Below are 16,982 nucleotides of genomic sequence, written 5' to 3'. Positions count from 1 at the left end.
CAGGACCCAAAAAGGCACTTGTATGGAATGCCGACATTGCAGGCAGCAATTTTATTAGTATGCCACAAAGCTGGCGCCTGAGTTGGGCCTTAAAGGAATGGTTCATGTGTGGTCCAGTGTTACCTGGCGCATTTTCATCTTATCAACAGCCACATATCGACCAGCATTTGTTGGAAACTAAGTAGGGCCTGGCATTTCACTCAGCACTTGCCGGGCACTCTGATTTCATCTACCAGAATCCATAGTCTGGAAGGTGCTTCACAAGTCGATGTTGAATAGAATGAAATTTTGGCTTCTGCCCTCAATTTATTCCTTGGACCTTTTGATAATGGCTTATAAGGCATTGCTTTGACTGTCATTTACCTGTAACACGATGGCTTCTGTCTTTTGGCACCAACATGCTTCCACATCTGTGTCTTATCCATTCTCCTCTAGGCCACTCTTGGCAATGAACCACACTCTCTCAGTGGATCTCTTGAATAATGGAAGTTTTTAAGATTGTGCCTTTTCCTTCCAGTAAGGCTACAAGGCTCCATTTATCTACCATCTATCTATTTATTTACTTTGAAATTTTAAACCTGCTTACCAGTTTGCCAAATTGTGTCTTTTGGAGCAAAAAGTCCCTTTTTTTTAGGCACAGAATGAAAACTTCCCACATCTCATGGCGGCCACGTGCTGTGCATCCAGTGCCCAGTTTACAAACTCTAATATAGAACATGTTTGAAAAGACTCCCAGCTAATCCACACTGAGAATATTTATGTACTTCTTGGGGGGATTTTGGCATGGGTGTTTCTTTTCCGGAACAGGTGGTGAAGCTAAATTTGTTTGGTGTGCTTGACATACTTGGAGCCTTATATTAAAAGACTTCAGTGGCTGAATAAACAGTTCTTCCCTTCTTTGTTTACAGGGATTTGGGGTTTTCTCTGGGGTGTTGGATTTCTGTTTCTGCCCCCAGGCAGGCTGCAAACTGTTCCTGGCCCACATTCTTTCACTGGGACAAGAGGCCGGCTGATTTGGCTTGGAAACCTTGCTGCTGGGCTGTAAGATGTGGCCTCCAGCTCTGTCAGTTGGGTCAGGATGGATTTTAGTCATTCCTTCAGATCCATAGAAACAAACCCATATACTTTGTTCAAAGTCTTCATATTTATATGCTTCCTTACAGTGTCACAAGATGGCAGGGAGAGTGTGGGAAGAGTGTGGGCAGGGGTGCAGATTTAAAAGCACCTGAGGGTGCCTGTTGCTTCATTTGGAAGTCTTTTGGATCTAAAAGCAGATGATTGAATTTTTGTTTGTTTGTTCTGACTGTAGGAAATGAATATCCCCAGATTAGCTTTGTGACAGAAAGTGAGGCTTTCCTTCTAAGGAGTATCATTGCTTCCTTAAGTCCTTGTAGTGGGCCAGTTGGTGACACCAGACCCAATCCTTTCATGGGGTAGATTTTTGGACTGACTACCCCAGATTGAGGCTCCAGGGTGTTACCGGGAGATAGTTTTGGAAATATCTTTGGTGGGTAGGATCAGAGTCTACCGCAATTAAAAAACCTTGGTGCTGTCACACTGGGCTTTAGCTAGAAGGTGTCACTGACATGATGTTGCTGTAGGTTGTATGCAATTGTTGCTTCCTAAAGCAAACCTGAAAAAAAACCTCCTATTTGCACCTGTCAGAGTTGTCCTTGCACTGCCCAGATTTGTGCGATGCTCCTTTGTCCTTCCAGATGTTTACTAGTGTTTTCATTGATGATTGGGAGGTCTGAGCTTCTAATCTGAGGTGGCACAGGCTAGAAGAGCTAACGTTCACTTGCATTTAGCATGGAGGTCTCCTTTTGGTGTAAATTCATCCTTTGGTTTCTGCAGGCAGTATCAGGCTTTAGATCCACTCAGATTTGAGTTCAATTATGCAACCTGGATAATGAAATAGCTATGGTACAGATTCAGCTGTTATGGCAAAGGCCAAAGTCAAGTGACTTCAACAGGATGGAAATTTCTGTCTGTCTCCTATAACAAAGCGTCCACTCTAAGGTTGATGTGACAACTTCATGGTATCTGGTTTGTTTTTGTTCTCCTATCTTGAGCCTACCACTTCTGTTTCATGTCTAGGGCAAGGCTGCTCCACCTTCCACTGTCAAATCTGCATCTTTTCTGGGGTAGAGGAAGAAGATAATGGAGGCCATGTCCCTTTAAGAAGTAACACATGTCACTTTTGCTCACAGCCCATTGCCCAGGGCTTAATTGCATTGTTACAGATTGAATGTGTGGCCCTTGCAAATTCATATGTCAAAGCCCTAACCCCCAATGTGATGATATCATGAGGTGGGGCCTTTAGGAAATAATTAAGTTTACATAAGGTGTGATCTTTCATGACTTACTGCCCTGTGAGAAGAGTCTGGGGGGGGGGCTGGCATTGTGGCATAGCTCGTGAAACCGTGAACCCGACTCCTGTGATGCTGACATCACATTTGGGTGCAAGTTTGAGTCCTGGCTGTTCCTCTTCCAATCTAGCTCCCTGCTAATAACTTGGGAAAGCAGTGGAGGATGGCCCAAGTGTTTGGGAGACCAGGATGAAACTTCTGGCTTTGGCTTGGACCGGCCCAGCTCTGGCCATTGTGGCCATCTGGGAGTGAACCATCACGTAGAAGATTCCCTCTCCCTCTCTCCCTCTTCCTTTCTCCCTCTCTCCCCCCTCCCCCTCTTTCTCTGTAACTCTTTCAAAATAAACAAATCTTAAAAAAAAGAGAGAGAGAGGGTCCAGAGCTTTCTCTGTCTCTGCCAGGTGAGACAGCCATTGGCAAAGTAGGAAGAGAGCCCCAGCAAGAGCTGAATTTTCCGTTGACTTGATCTTGACTTCTCAATCTTCAGAACTTTGAGAAGGTTTCTGTTATTGAAACCATCCATCCAATCTGGGGTGTTTTGTCCTATCAGCATGAGCAGATTAAGAGTGTAAGGTGGCCGGTGCCGCGGCTCACTAGGCTAATCCTCCACCTTGCGGCACCGGCATACCGGGTTCTAGTCCTGGTCAGGGTGCTGGATTCTGTCACGGTTGTCCCTCTTCCAGGCCAGCTTTCTGCAGTGGCCAGGGAGTGCAGTGGAGGATGGCCCAAGTACTTGGGCCCTGCACCCCATGGGAGACCAGGATAAGTACCTGGCTCCTGCCATCGGATCAGCATGGTGCGCCAGCCGCAGCGCGCTGGCCGCAGCGGCCATTGGAGGGTGAACCAACGGCAAAAGGAAGACTTTTCTCTCTGTCTCTCTCTCTCACTGTCCACTCTGCCTGTCCAAAAAAAAAAAAAAAAAAAAAAAAAAGAGTGTAAGGCAATGGCCATACCAAAAAGTTAAGAAATGTATTTAGTCAAGTGGCTGCGTGCCCAGCTAAAACTCAGAAATTTATTATTGAAACGAGGATAATGGATATTAGGAGTCAACTCTCACAGATAAATTATTTTCATTTTATGTGTCTTATTTTCTTCACCTGGAAAATGAGATTGATCTCAGAATTATAAGACTTAAATAATGCTTATAAGGCTTTTAACTTGTGTCTGAGGCATAATTACTACTCAACTGTTGCTGTGGATTCGTTCTGAGAGGAGAAGCACGGTGAGGACAAGAGACGCGAGTCACGACACAGACACAGTCATGACACAGACACAGTCACGGGTGAAAGCAGGCTAGAGGCGAGCAGCTTGCAGACTCATTTATTGCAGTTGGTACAGCAGCTTATATAGCCGAGGCAGCCAATCCGGACAAAGGGCAGTTTATGCCATAACCAATCACTGCCTGTTGCCAGGTAGGCTCCTTTGCCAGGTGGGTTCCGAAGCCATTCCTGAGTAACTGACGCTCGCTTGCCAGTGGCCATCTTGACACGGCCTTCTTATTCCACCACAGTCAACTAACTGAGTAAAAGAAAACATGAGAGTTGTGGCCGGTGCTGTGGCATAGAGGGTAAAGCCACTGCCTGCAGTGCCGGCATCCCATATGGTTGCCTGTTTGAATCCCGGCTACTTCAGTTCCAATCCAGCTCTGTGCTATGGCCTGGGAAAGCGGTAGAAGATGGCCCCTGCACCCACGTGGGAGACCTGGAAGAAACTCCCAGATTCTGGCTTCTGATTGGCCCAGCTCCAGCCATTGCAGCCGTTTGGGGAGTAAACCCGAGGATGGAAGATCTCTGTATTTCTGCCTCTGCCTCTGCCTAAATCTGCCTTTCAAATAAATAAATAATCTTTAAAAAAATGAGAGTTAACTTGGATTCATGTCTTAGGTAGTTTTGATTTTAAAATTTATTTATTTGAAGGGTAGAATTACAGAGGGCAAGTGAGAGAGAGAGAGAGAGCAAGCGAGCGCAAACGAGCAGTTGATCATCCATCTGCTGGCATGCTCCCCAGATGGCTGCAACAGCTTCAGCTGGACCAGAGTAGGAGCCAGAAGCTTCACCCAGGTCTCTCATGTGGGTACAGGGGCCCGAGCACTAGGCCATCTTCCGCTGCTTTCCCAGGCACATTATCGGGGAACTGGATGGGAAGTAGAGCAGCTGAGACCTGGACAGGAGCCCATATGGGATGCCAGCATTGCAGGCAAGGACTTAACCTGCTATACAGCAATGCTGGGCCCTGTCAGGTAGTTCTTACTCAATTTTTTAGCTTGCATGTTATTTTAAATCTTTATCCCTGGAGATGACTTGCAGTATCATAGAGGTAACATCATTTCACCTTCCCTGTCAACCTAGAGCTTTATCTGCTGGCGTGCAGAACTAGACTTGAAAGTGAACGTTCAGGAAGAAGTAAGAGTGTAAAAGATTTTCCAGGTAGCTTTCCCCATTTGCAAACCCATTTACACATCCTGGAGTCCACTGGATTAGCTTCCTAGGCCAGCACTAACTGGAAGAACTTCATACTCTGTCAGGGGACAAAAACTGGCACTTTGATTGAGCCAAGGCTGCTTTAACTAATTTGTGTTATTCTGAGTTACCCTCTACCCAAATATAACCCAAGAAGTACTATAAAATGGCTTTGAAAGAAGAAACTTTATTTTTTTGGTGAATTCTGTAATATCAGGAATAACTGCTTATGTATATAGAGTGCTTCTTTCATGACATGCTCTAACAATTCTGTTTAGATTACTTGCATTATCTCCTTTAATTCTCACAATAACCCTTTATGTAATCTCTATTAATCCATGTTTAATATTTTTTTAAAAAGTATAGGTATTGGTAGCTAAAGAGGTTAGGTAGTTTGTCCAGAGTCATATCATATCAAAATAAAAGGCAGAGATGGGCCCGGACCAGGGGAGACCGGAGTCCAGGTTCTTAAACACTATGCTATTACATTTTTGTTTGCTTCCTCTTATGCTCACTGGAACCCACTGTGACGTTCACATAAAGGCCAGGAAATCAGTTTTAAGAATTCCAATGTCAGAAGAGACTTCCTGTCACGAGACTATTGGTATAATGACTAAATTATTCCGAATTGATTAGGAATGCCAGATGCCTCCAGGTTCATTCTATTAAAATTAGCTATGCATACTTCTGCTCTATACTCAGTGAATCCCATGTTTTTAATTTTTTTTTTTTGCAATTCCAGAAAAGGAAATAAAAGGCAAAATCATTTAATTGCCAGTAGAAACTCTTCTAGGTTTAGTCCAAGCAAGTTATAATTCTGCTGTTCCTTGGCTCATTAGTTCTTCCAGATGGTGCATGTAAACATGGCAGGAGCTGCAAATTGTATGAAGGCTGCAATGTAAATCAAGAAATAAGTATTCATTATAATCTGTATGACAAATGGAAAGGCTATAAAGCGAAACAATGCATTGCTCAATCAATTTCATCCCATTACTCTTGGGATCCCCCCAGGGACTATTTTTGGAAATGGACGCCCTGATTTTGTCAAGGTCAATTGTCATTACCATGTTCAGCGGAAGTCCTTAGTCTTGCTCAGAAATGCTTAGGGCATCGTAGCTGCATTCTGCCTGCTCTTGATGGGCTAAGGGCTGGGGTTCTTTCAGAGTATGGAGTGGATGAGGGGAAAATATAACTTTAAAATATTGAGGGTGATTAGGTAAGGAATAGGAGCCTGATTGCAAGTACTCACACACCCATTGTAGTGTAAGCATTATGTCCTGCGTGGATTTCCCCTTCCCTGGGGCCCAAATATGCATTCCATTATCCTGTTGGGAGAATTGGTGGCTGGTGGTTCTCAGTGGAAGCCCTGAAGAGTTCTTCCTGGCCCATGGTCACATGCTTTCTCAGCAGGTGCATGTATGGACTGTTAAATGGGGCAGAGAGAGATTCCAAGCTTGCTATCTCAGCCTTCCCGCACCCACAGAGGATAACTATAAGAACTCCTCAAAGGGTCAACTGAAGCCTTCATCACAAATGAATTTCAGTCTCCATCTCTAATGAAATTTTTAATAGTAATTTAGCTTCCAGGCCGGCGCTGTGGCTCAATAGGCTAACCTCCGCCTGTGGCGCTGGCACACCGGGTTCTAGTCCCGGTCGGGGCACCGGATTCTGTCCCAGTTGCCCCTCTTCCAGGCCAGCTCTCTGCTGTGGCCAGGGAGTGCAGTGGAGGATGGCCCAAGTACTTGGGTGCTGCACCCCATGGGAGACCAGGATAAGCACCTGGCTCCTGCCATCGGATAAGCTCGGTGCGCCGGCCGCAGTGCGCTGGCCGCGGCGGCCATTGGAGGGTGAACCAACGGCAAAGGAAAACCTTTCTCTCTGTCTCTCTCTCTCACTGTCCACTCTGCCTGTCAAAAAAAAAAAAAAAAAAAGAATAGTAATTTAGCTTCCAACATAAGCAGCAGCATCAGTGGTAGAAAGGGCACCAGGCAAGCATTGAGGAGACCAAGAGTCTAACACAAGCTTTGTCGATAATAAGCTCTGAGATCGTCAACAAATTATTTGCCTCCTGTCTTCTCTATTTTGCAGTTGTAAAGCATAATCTAGATCAGCTATTCTTACCTGTGGTACTTTTTGATTCCCTTAAATTATGTGCAACATTTATGCAGTTTTCTGGCAAGGGAGAGGCACAGCTTTCTTCAAATTCTTGAAGGACTCCATAGAATTCGCTTTTTATTGTAATGGAAAATGACACAAAATTTATAATTTTAGCCATTTTCTAAATGTATAGTTCAGTTGTGTTAAATATATTCACACTGTTATGTAATGAATCTCCAGAACTTTTTCATATTGCAAAACCGAAACTCTATACCCATTGAACAATAGCTCTCCTTTTCTCCCTCACCGCCCCCCACCCCGACCCTGGGCCACCATTCTACTTGCAGTCTTTATGAATCTGACTACTTTAAGTACTTCCTGTAAGTGTAATCATATAGCACGTGTGCTTTTGCAATTGGTTTAATTAGCATACTATCTTCAAGGTTTATTCATGTTGTATCATGTTACAGAATTTCCTCCATTTTTATGGGTGATAATATACCAGTTGTTAAAGAGATTCACCTTCTCTCATTGAGTGATCTTGGCCTTCTTGTTGGAGATCATTTGATGTCGCTCCCCCTCTTCGTGGAGGAACGACACAGGACCCTGCGCTGTTCTTCTGTCTGCTCGGCCCTCCCCGGGTTTGCTGCTGGTTCTTCCCGGGTTGGCTGCCGTCCCTTCCACCTCCGTGGAAGGGCGGTTCCCCCTGGCCACTTTCCCCACTTCCGCAGGGGAGCGGCACACCGCCGGCCGGCTCTCTCGGGGGCTGCACAGGTGTTCCCTCAGATAGATGTTTCCCTTAGATGTTCCTGGTGCATGTTGTCTCTCTCCTCCTTTATAGTCCTCTTCCGCCAATCCCAACTCAGCTGCCCACACGCCGAGTACGCTGCTCTCCTCCAATCAGGAGCAGGTCCTACAGTTTGTCAAGTTGGTGAGAGGCAGCTGGGTAGAAGCTGTTTTCTCCTCTCCCAGCACCATATTGTGGGAGAGCAGATGCATAGAATAAGTCTTAATTCCAGTAACTTAGTCTAGTCCGAGTTGCTCCCCACATTTGATCATATAGATGTGGGTTTATTTCTGGGTGTTCTATTACATCCTTTGGCATATTTGTATGCCTTTATGCCATTGTTGTCCTGTTTGGAGTATTGTAGCTTTGTAGTATGTTTTGGCATCAGGAAGTGTGAGTCCATCAACTATATTTTTGTTTTTCAAAATTGTTCTGGCTATTTAGAGTCCTTTCAAATTCCATATGCATTTTAGGATGAGTTTTTCTATTTTTTTTTAAATTGTTATTGGTGTTTTGATGGGAATTGCATTAAATCTGCCAATTTGGATAGTAAGGACATCTTACAATAATCAGTCTTCCAACCTAAGAACATTGGATGTTTTCCCATTTATTTGCATATACTTTAATTTCTTTCTTTTTTTTTTAAAATTTTTTGACAGGCAGAGTAGACAGTGAGAGAGAGAGACAGAGAGAAAGGTCTTCCTTTGCTGTTGGTTCACCCTTCAATGGCCGCCGCGGGCGGCACGCTGCGGCCGGCGCACTGCACTGATCCGATGGCAGGAGCCAGGTGCTTATCCTGGTCTCCCATGGAGTGCAGGGCCCAAGGACTTGGGCCATCCTCCACTGCACTCCCTGGCCACAGCAGAGAGCTGGCCTGGAAGAGGGGCAACCGGGACAGAATCTGGCGCCCCGACCGGGACTAGAACCCGGTGTGCCTGTGCCACAAGGCAGAGGATTAGCCTAGTGAGCCACGGTGCCGTCCTACTTTAATTTCTTTTAGTAATTTTTTTTAATTTTCAACACGTGAATCTCTTCCTACATTGGTTAGGTTTATTTCTATTTTATTCTTTTTGATGCTATTGTAAATAGACTTGCTTCCTTAAATCTTTTCATATTCATTTTTAGTGTATAGAAATGCAACTGATTTTTGTGTGTTTGAATTTATCTATGAGCTGCAACTGTTTAGTTTTTTTTTTTTTTTGAGAAAGTGAATTTTAGATCTTACATGTAAGATCATGTCATCTGTGAACAGTGGTGATTTTATTTCTTCCCTTTCAATTTGAATTTCTTTTTCTTGCCTGATTGTTTTTGCTGGGACTTTCAGTGATATGTTCAACAAAAATGGTAAGAGCAGGCATTATGCCTTTTTACCGATTTTAGAGGGAGAACTTTCAGTGTTTTATTTCAGAGTATGATGTTACCTATGGGATCTTCTTTCTTTTAGATTTTTTAAAAAAATTTATTTATTTGAAAGACAGGATAACAGAGATCTTATATCCATTGGCTCACTCCCCAAATGGCTCCAATGGGGTTAGCTGAAGCCAGGAGCCAGGAATGCCATCTGCACCTCATACATGGATGTCAGGGGTCCAAATATGTGGACCATCTTTCTGAGCTTTCCAGTTGCATTAGCAGGGATCTGGACCTGAAGTAGAGCATCTGGGACTTGAATTGGTGCTCATATGGAATGCCGACATCATAGGCGTCACCTAACTGGTTGTGCCAGGATGTTGGCCCCTCTTAAAAATGTATGTATATATGTATGTATTTGAGAAGGGAGGGTAGAGAAAAAAGAGAGAAACTGTTCATCTGCTGGTTCGTGCCCCAAATATCTGCAATAGCTTGGGCTAGGCCAGGCTGAATCAGGATCTAGAATTCAATGTTGGTCTCCCGTATGAGTGATAGATTCTTTTTTTAAATTAAAAAAAAATTTTTTTAAATTTATTTTGACAGGTAGAGTTAGAGAGAAACAGAGAGAAAGGTCTTCCTTCCATTGGTTCATTCTCCAAACAGCCGCTATGGCTGGAACAATGCCGATGCAGAGCCAGGTGCTTCTTCCTGGTCTCCTGTGCGGGTGCAGGGGCCCAAACACTTGGGCCATCCTCCACTGCTCTCCCAGGCCACAGCAGAGAGCTGGACTTAGAAGAGGAGCAACTGGGACTAGAATCCAGTGCCCGTACGGGATGCCGGCGCTGCAGGCGGAGGATTAACCAAGTGAGCCATGGCGCTGGCCCCAAGTGATAGATTCTTAATAGTTGAGCCATCACCTGCTGTCTCCCAGGGTGTGTATTAGCAAAAAGCTGGGAATGGAAGTGGACCTGTCATTCACCCCCAGGCACTCTAATATGGGATGTGGTTTGTCTCAAATGGTCTCCTATGCTTGTGGGCTTTTTATAAATGGTCTTTTTATGTTAGGTAGCTTCCTTCTGGTTTTAGTTTATTGAGTGATTTTACCCTAAAAGGGTATTGAATCTTGTCAAATTCTTTTCTGCATTAATTGAGATTTTATGTCATTTTTGTCCTTCATAATGTTAATGTGGTAAATTACAGTGATTATTTTTATACACTGAGTTACTCCTGTGTTTTTCTTTTAATGTTTATTTATTTATTTGAAAGAGTTACACAGAGAGAGGAGAGGCAGAGAGAGGTCTTCCATCCGATGGTTTACTCCCCAGATGGCCGCAACAGCCATAGCTGTGCCGATCCGAAGCCAGGAGCCAGGAGCCAGGAGCCACGTTGGTGCAGGGGCCCAAAGACTTGGGCCATCTTCTACTGTTTTCCTGGGCCATAGCAGAGAGCTGGACAGGAAGTGGAGCAGCTGGGTCTTGAACTGGCTCTCATATGGGATGCCGGCACTTCAGGCCAGGGCATTAACCCACTGTGCCACAGCACCAGCCCCTACTCTTGTGTTTAATGAATAAATTCTACTTGGTCATGTTGTACTCATATAATCCTTTTAACTTGCTGTTGAAGTCAATTTGCCAGTATTGTTTTTTAATGACTATTGGTTTTTATTTATTTGCAAGGCAGAGTGACAAAGTTTGATCTTCCATCTGCTAGTTTACTCCCCAAATGCCCACAGTGGTGGGCTAGGCTGAATCTAGAAGTCAGGAACTCTATCCAGGTCTCCTACATGGGTGACAGACAGGCTGCTGCTTTCCCAGGGTGTGCATTAGCAGGAAGCTGGATCAGAAGTAGAGGTGAGACTCAAGCCCTGGCACTGTGATATAGGATGTGGGCATCCCAAGAGGCAGTTTAGTTGCTGCTCTTCAACGCCCATTCCTAATTTGCTAGTGTTTTGTTGAGTATTTTTTGTATTAGTATTTATCATGTAGTGGCATTATCTGTCTTTGGTATAGGGTGATGCTGGCTTGACACATGAACTTAGAAATACTTCCTCTTTTTTGGAAGGATTTCAGGAGAATTGGTGTTAATACTCCTGAAATCAATTTTAATTCTTTAAATATTTTGTAGAATTTTTTAGTGAAACCATCTGGTCCTTGGCTTTTCTTTGTGGAGAGCTTTTTGGATACTGATTCAATAACTTACTGGTTATCATTTTGTGTAGATTTTAAGGTCTTTATTATTCAGTCTTGGTAGATTATGTGTTTCTAGAAATTTCTTTTAGGTTATCCAATTTATTGGGGCACAATTACAGGATTTCTACTTGGTCCTTTTTAATGGTTTCTATTTCCCTTTTTCTTCACTGATGTTTGCCAATTTTTAATACTTTGTTACATATATAACTTCTCTTTCTTTGTGTGTACACACAGATTATAAATGTGTGTGTATTTTTTCCTTTCCATTTCTTTTTTTTAATATGAGAACAGATGTCATGCATTTTATATATTCAATTTTAAGCACATATTACTTTCCACTCTGTCTCTTCCTCCTCCTCCTCTTTTAATTTTTGCAATAACATACTTTCAATTTACTTTATAATTTCGGACTTAATCCTATACTAAATAAAGAATTCAACAAGTGGAAAGTGGAAAGATCACTGTTCCAAAGGAGTATAGACAAATGAAGATGTCCATCAACTGATGACTTTTAAAAAAATTGTGGTATATATACACAATGAAATACTACTCATCTGTAACAAGAATGAAATCCTGTCTTTTGCAAAAAAAATGGGTGCAACTGGAAATGATTATGCTTAGTGAAATAAGCCAGACCCCAAAAGACAAGTATATTTTCTCTGACTTGTGATAGGTAATATACAAAGTACTAAAAAAAAAGTAATGTATATAAGTAAAATTGACATCTTGAGATTTGATTATGGTTTCTATTTCTTTGATATTCTTATTTTGGTCATATATTGTTTTTCTGATTTCATTTGCTGTTTTGTTTTATGTGCAAATGTTGAACTTTTTTCTTTTTTAATAGAAAGCGTTTTCTAATAGATATAAATTTCATAAGTACAACTTTTGGATTATATCATTATTTCATTTGGTTGTCCCTCTGAGTTCTTTTTTAGTTTATTGAGCATCTTTAGGACATTTTAACTTCTTTATCAGCCATCTCAGAGTTCTGTATTTCTTTAGGGTAGGTTTATAGAATTCTATTTTAGTTGTTTTATTAGGTCCTGTTTTTCTGTGGAATTATTTGTAATTTTTTTTCTGGGGTTTGAGCATTTAAAAATAAAAACACCACTTCTCTCAGTGTTTGCATATTGGCTTTGTGTGGGAGTAGACCTTCACAGTCAGCCCAGCCAGGAGCTCCAGTCCTTGTCAAATCTTTTCTGGTCTTTCCCTTCCTCTGGCCTCTCTGTATAGAACTATTCATTCGTGTGCAGTTCACTTTTTATTTTAGTGGCTTCCAACTCTGGCACTGATCCTGCCAGTGCTGCAGGTCAAGTGAGACAAAAAGCAGACCCTCAAGCATCCTCACACGAGCCAGAAACTTTGGTGCAAAATCTACTCTTTTGTCTCAACCTAGAGGAAGGAGCTCCAGTGTGGGGATTCCCTCCCAGTTGCTTCATGATGCACCATGTAGGTGGAGGGCCATGAACGCATGCACCAAATGCAGCAAATTTCCCCATGCTCTTTGTTAAAATCCTTTCTGCATTTTACAAAAACTCTGTTCTGTAACTTCTCAACTGCCCCCTAGGTTTTTCACAGAGGTAGTCTCGTTCATATGCTATTGTTACTTCAGTGTGTCTGTTGGCAGAAATAGGGCCTATAGCTTCCTAGCCTGATGTTTTGCTGACACCACTTTTTTTTTAAAAAGATTTATTTATTTATTTGAAAGAGTTACACTGAGAGAGGAGAAGCAAAGAGAGAGAGAGAGAGGTCTTCCATCTACTGGTTCACTCCCCAATTGGCTGCAACGGCCGGAGCTGCGCCGATCCGAAGCCAGGAGCTTCTTCCAGGTCTCCCACATGGGTGCAGGAGCCCCAATACTTGGGCCACTTTCTACTGCTTTCCCAGGCCATAGCAGAGAGCTGGATTGGAAGAGGAGCAGCTGGGACTAGAACTGGCGCCCATATGGGATGCCGGTACTTCAGGCCAGGGCATTAACCCACTGCGTCACCCTGCCGGCCCCTGACATCACTTCTATACCTAGTTTTTCCCACAAAATTTTAGGAAGCAAAGAACTAGGTGATCATCAAGTCCTTTATGACTTTAACTAAAAGCCAATATCTTTAAGTGCCAATGTAGATTAAGAGGAAAATCATTAAGCATCAGTGTTTCTGCATAGTCTATAGTAAAGGGCACTTTAACTGACTCCTAGAGAGCAGGGCTATGTAAGCAGAAGGGACATTTCAGTCTGGGGAGTGGACAGGAACAGCTACATAAATAAGCACTTTTTCAAACAAAGAACTCTGGTTCATTTTATATCTGGGAAGAGGGGACTAGGAAGGATCTACTTCAATTGTCTAAGGATATCTGGCTCTGGCTCTCTCTATATGTACACACACACTCCAGGTAATCACAGATTATAGTTGTAACAAAAGCAGCCTGACCTCTGTGCTACGGGATATTTGAAGAATACATGTCTATTCAGCAACTTTTTGCAGGGGATGACTGTTTCTCAAAAAGAAATATCTAGGGGCTTAGGGCTTGTTATGCAAAAGGCAGAATTTCTAAGTAAGCATTAGAATGTAGGATGGGTTGGAGATGTTCCCACTTTTGGAACTGTTTAAGCAGCAGCTGAGATTTTATGAAGTTGATGAACGATTCGATTCATGATCATTTCTATGGAAACTAAAGTCAATGTTCGGGCTACAACACGTAGAACACCATGAAATGCTGGAAAAGAGATAATGAAACACGTGAAGCAGAAAAGAATTTTCCCACGTCGAAGTGTCTGTCCCCATGACATGATCGTGGTGGATCCAGCTGAAGTGTGGAGGATTTTGTTTGTTTTTGGTTCCCTCCTCCTCTGCCTCCTCTTCCTTCTCTTCCTCTCCTTTTTATTTTCTTTTAATATACCAACATATGGTGGATATATTTTCACTGATTATGAAGGCTTGCAGTCCCCAGGCAGGCAGTGGCTGGCAATGGCTTTCTGAATGGAGGATACACAGGGCGAAACAGACGCAAAGGATACCTTACTCGCCCACAGGAATCGCGTTCAGAGCTCTATGCAGATCATCCACAGCATGACGGGGCGGAGGAAGGCGTTTCCTGCCAACAGGTGCCGCACTGCAGTGTTTCATGACTGCCCTCAGCCTCAGGGCAGCCTCTTCACTGATCTCCAGTGATGTGTAGCTTATTGAGATTATGGGACTGTGTTTAAAACTGTGAAGGTTTGGTTTTGGGGGCTCTATTACTGATGTTTGTGCATGGTCTTCGATCTCTTACAGGCTCTTTTGGCATCTTAGTAGGCTTTCGAATCATGTCTATCATGTAATTTCTTGTCTTTTTTTTTTTTTTGAATAGCTCAGTTTTAACAACATATTTCCATATCATGATGGATTTTATTTTTATAAATTCCTGTTGTTTCTCTGCGATATATCTATCTTTCTATCTGAAAGCAGAGTTACGTAGAGAGGAAGACACACATGCACCGGATTGCTGATATTTCTGTTCACTAATTTTTCTGTTAGTAAATATATCCAAGGAAAGGCATGACTGGTCTTTCCCTCCTTTATAGTTAAAGATTCACTCTGTAAGAATTGCTGGAAACTATTTTTTTGCTATTAAAAAGAAATACAACATGGTTTCTTTTTTAATTTTAATTGTCCTTAACGTGCTTTGAAACTCTCATGACACTGAGAATGGAGTACTTTGGCCATTGCCTCCTTCCAGGAATTCAGTCCAGGGTCTCGTATGGGGCTCAGCTCTGTGGCCGTGCCTGTGGGCCCTTTCTAATCCCATGGCGGCAGCCGGCCCGGTCTGACCTACACTGCACAGAGACATTTGCAGCGCTTCCTGGGCCGCTTCACACCGTTGACATTCAGCGCATGTGTTTGTCATTGACACACAGGCTCCCTTTCCAGCTGCAAAGCCTTGCCTCTCATCTAGAGGCTGTTTAAAGAAAACGTTCTACTTATCTCAGAGACAGGACGAGCGTAGGGGAGGGAGGAGTTTGTTTGCCCACAGCTTCAAACACACTGAGTTTTGGGGATGCCAACGGGACGGTTTTAATTTGCTCCCCACAAAGGCAGCCTCTTCTGCTTTTCTTGAGATCCTGACAGAAGAGTGTTTGTCTCTCCTGTCACGGGAGGAGACAGAGCAGCTGTGTTTATGGTGGGAGTTACCTGTAATTTATGTCCTAACTGAAACGTTTAGGAACATTAGCTATTTCCTCTTAAAGACCCAAATTCATTCTTTCTCCACCCCCCAAACTTTTTTTTTTTTTTTTTAAGTTCAAGTCTGACGTGTTTTTTAAGCATCAAGGAGGTGCTGCAAAATCTAGACTTCCGTTCTCTGGAACACAGTTGTTACTGAAATGACAGCATTTCAGAATGTGAACATGTACTTAATTCCAGTGTATGAAGCATAATGCAAATGAAGAACTATTAACCAAGCTGGTGATGGAAATGAGGACAGGGTTTTTCTTAGGAGGTTTCCGACACACCAGTTGATGCCTTCTCACTTTTTTTATTCAACTCCCTTACTGTTTTGCTATAGTTGAGATCATGCTAATTTTATTATGAAAAATTAAGTTGCAAGTGAGTTGTATTAGACCATTTAGGTTTCAGGAAGGGAATGAGAGTTTAGGAGTGGAGAAGCGCAAATGGCTTTTCTTGTATTTATATTTTTCTATAAGAATCCCTAGAAACACATGATTTATTTTTGCTATTAAAAATAAATACAGTTGGCCGGCGCCGCGGCTCACTAGGCTAATCCTCCACCTTGTGGCGCCGGCACACCGGGTTCTAGTCCCGGTCGGGGCGCCGGATTCTGTCCCGGTTGCCCCTCTTCCAGGCCAGCTCTCTGCTGTGGCCAGGGAGTGCAGTGGAGGATGGCCCAAGTCCTTGGGCCTTGCACCCCATGAGAGACCAGGATAAGTACCTGGCTCCTGCCATCGGATCAGTGCAGTGCACCGACCGCAGCGCGCCGGCCGCGGTGGCCACTGGAGGGTGAACCAACGGCAAAGGAAGACCTTTCTCTCTGTCTCTCTCTCTCTCACTGTCCACTCTGCCTGTCAAAAAAAAAAAAAAAAAAAGTAAAAAAAAAAAAATACAATAGGCCGGCGCCGCAGCTCACTAGGCTAATCCTCTGCCTTGCGGTGCCGGCACACCGGGTTCTAGTCCCAGTCGGGGCGCCGGATTCTGTCCCGGTTGCCCCTCTTCCAGGCCAGCTCTCTGCTGTGGCCAGGGAGTGCAGTGGAGGATGGCCCAAGTCCTTGGGCCCTGCACCCCATGGGAGACCAGGAGAAGCACCTGGCTCCTGCCATTGGATCAGCGCGGTGCGCCGGCCGCAGCGCGCAGGCCGTGGCGGCCATTGGAGGGTGAACCAACGGCAGAAGGAAGACCTTTCTCTCTCTCTCTCTCACTGTCCACTCTGCCTGTCAAAAAACAAAAACAAAAACAAAATAAAATAAATACAATATATTTTCTTTTCACTAAAGAATTGAATGGAGGGGCTGGTGTTTGGCATAGTGAATTAAGCTGCCACCTGCAATGCCAGCATCCCATATGGGTGCTGGTGTAAGTCTCTGCTACTCCACTGTAACTAAATACCAGAAGCTGGGCACCTTATAGACAGCAGACATTTCTTGCCATTCTGGAAGCTGAGAAGACATCAGGGTGTGGGCAGTCTCAGTGTCTGGTGAGGGCCTTCTTGCTGATTCACGGGTGGTGTTTTCCCTCTGCATTCT

This window comes from Oryctolagus cuniculus, chromosome 1, assembly GCF_051225735.1.
Source record: "Oryctolagus cuniculus isolate XC-2025 breed Fujian yellow rabbit chromosome 1, ASM5122573v1, whole genome shotgun sequence".
NCBI lineage: Eukaryota > Metazoa > Chordata > Mammalia > Lagomorpha > Leporidae > Oryctolagus > Oryctolagus cuniculus.
Note: the sequence above shows the minus strand (reverse complement) of the source record.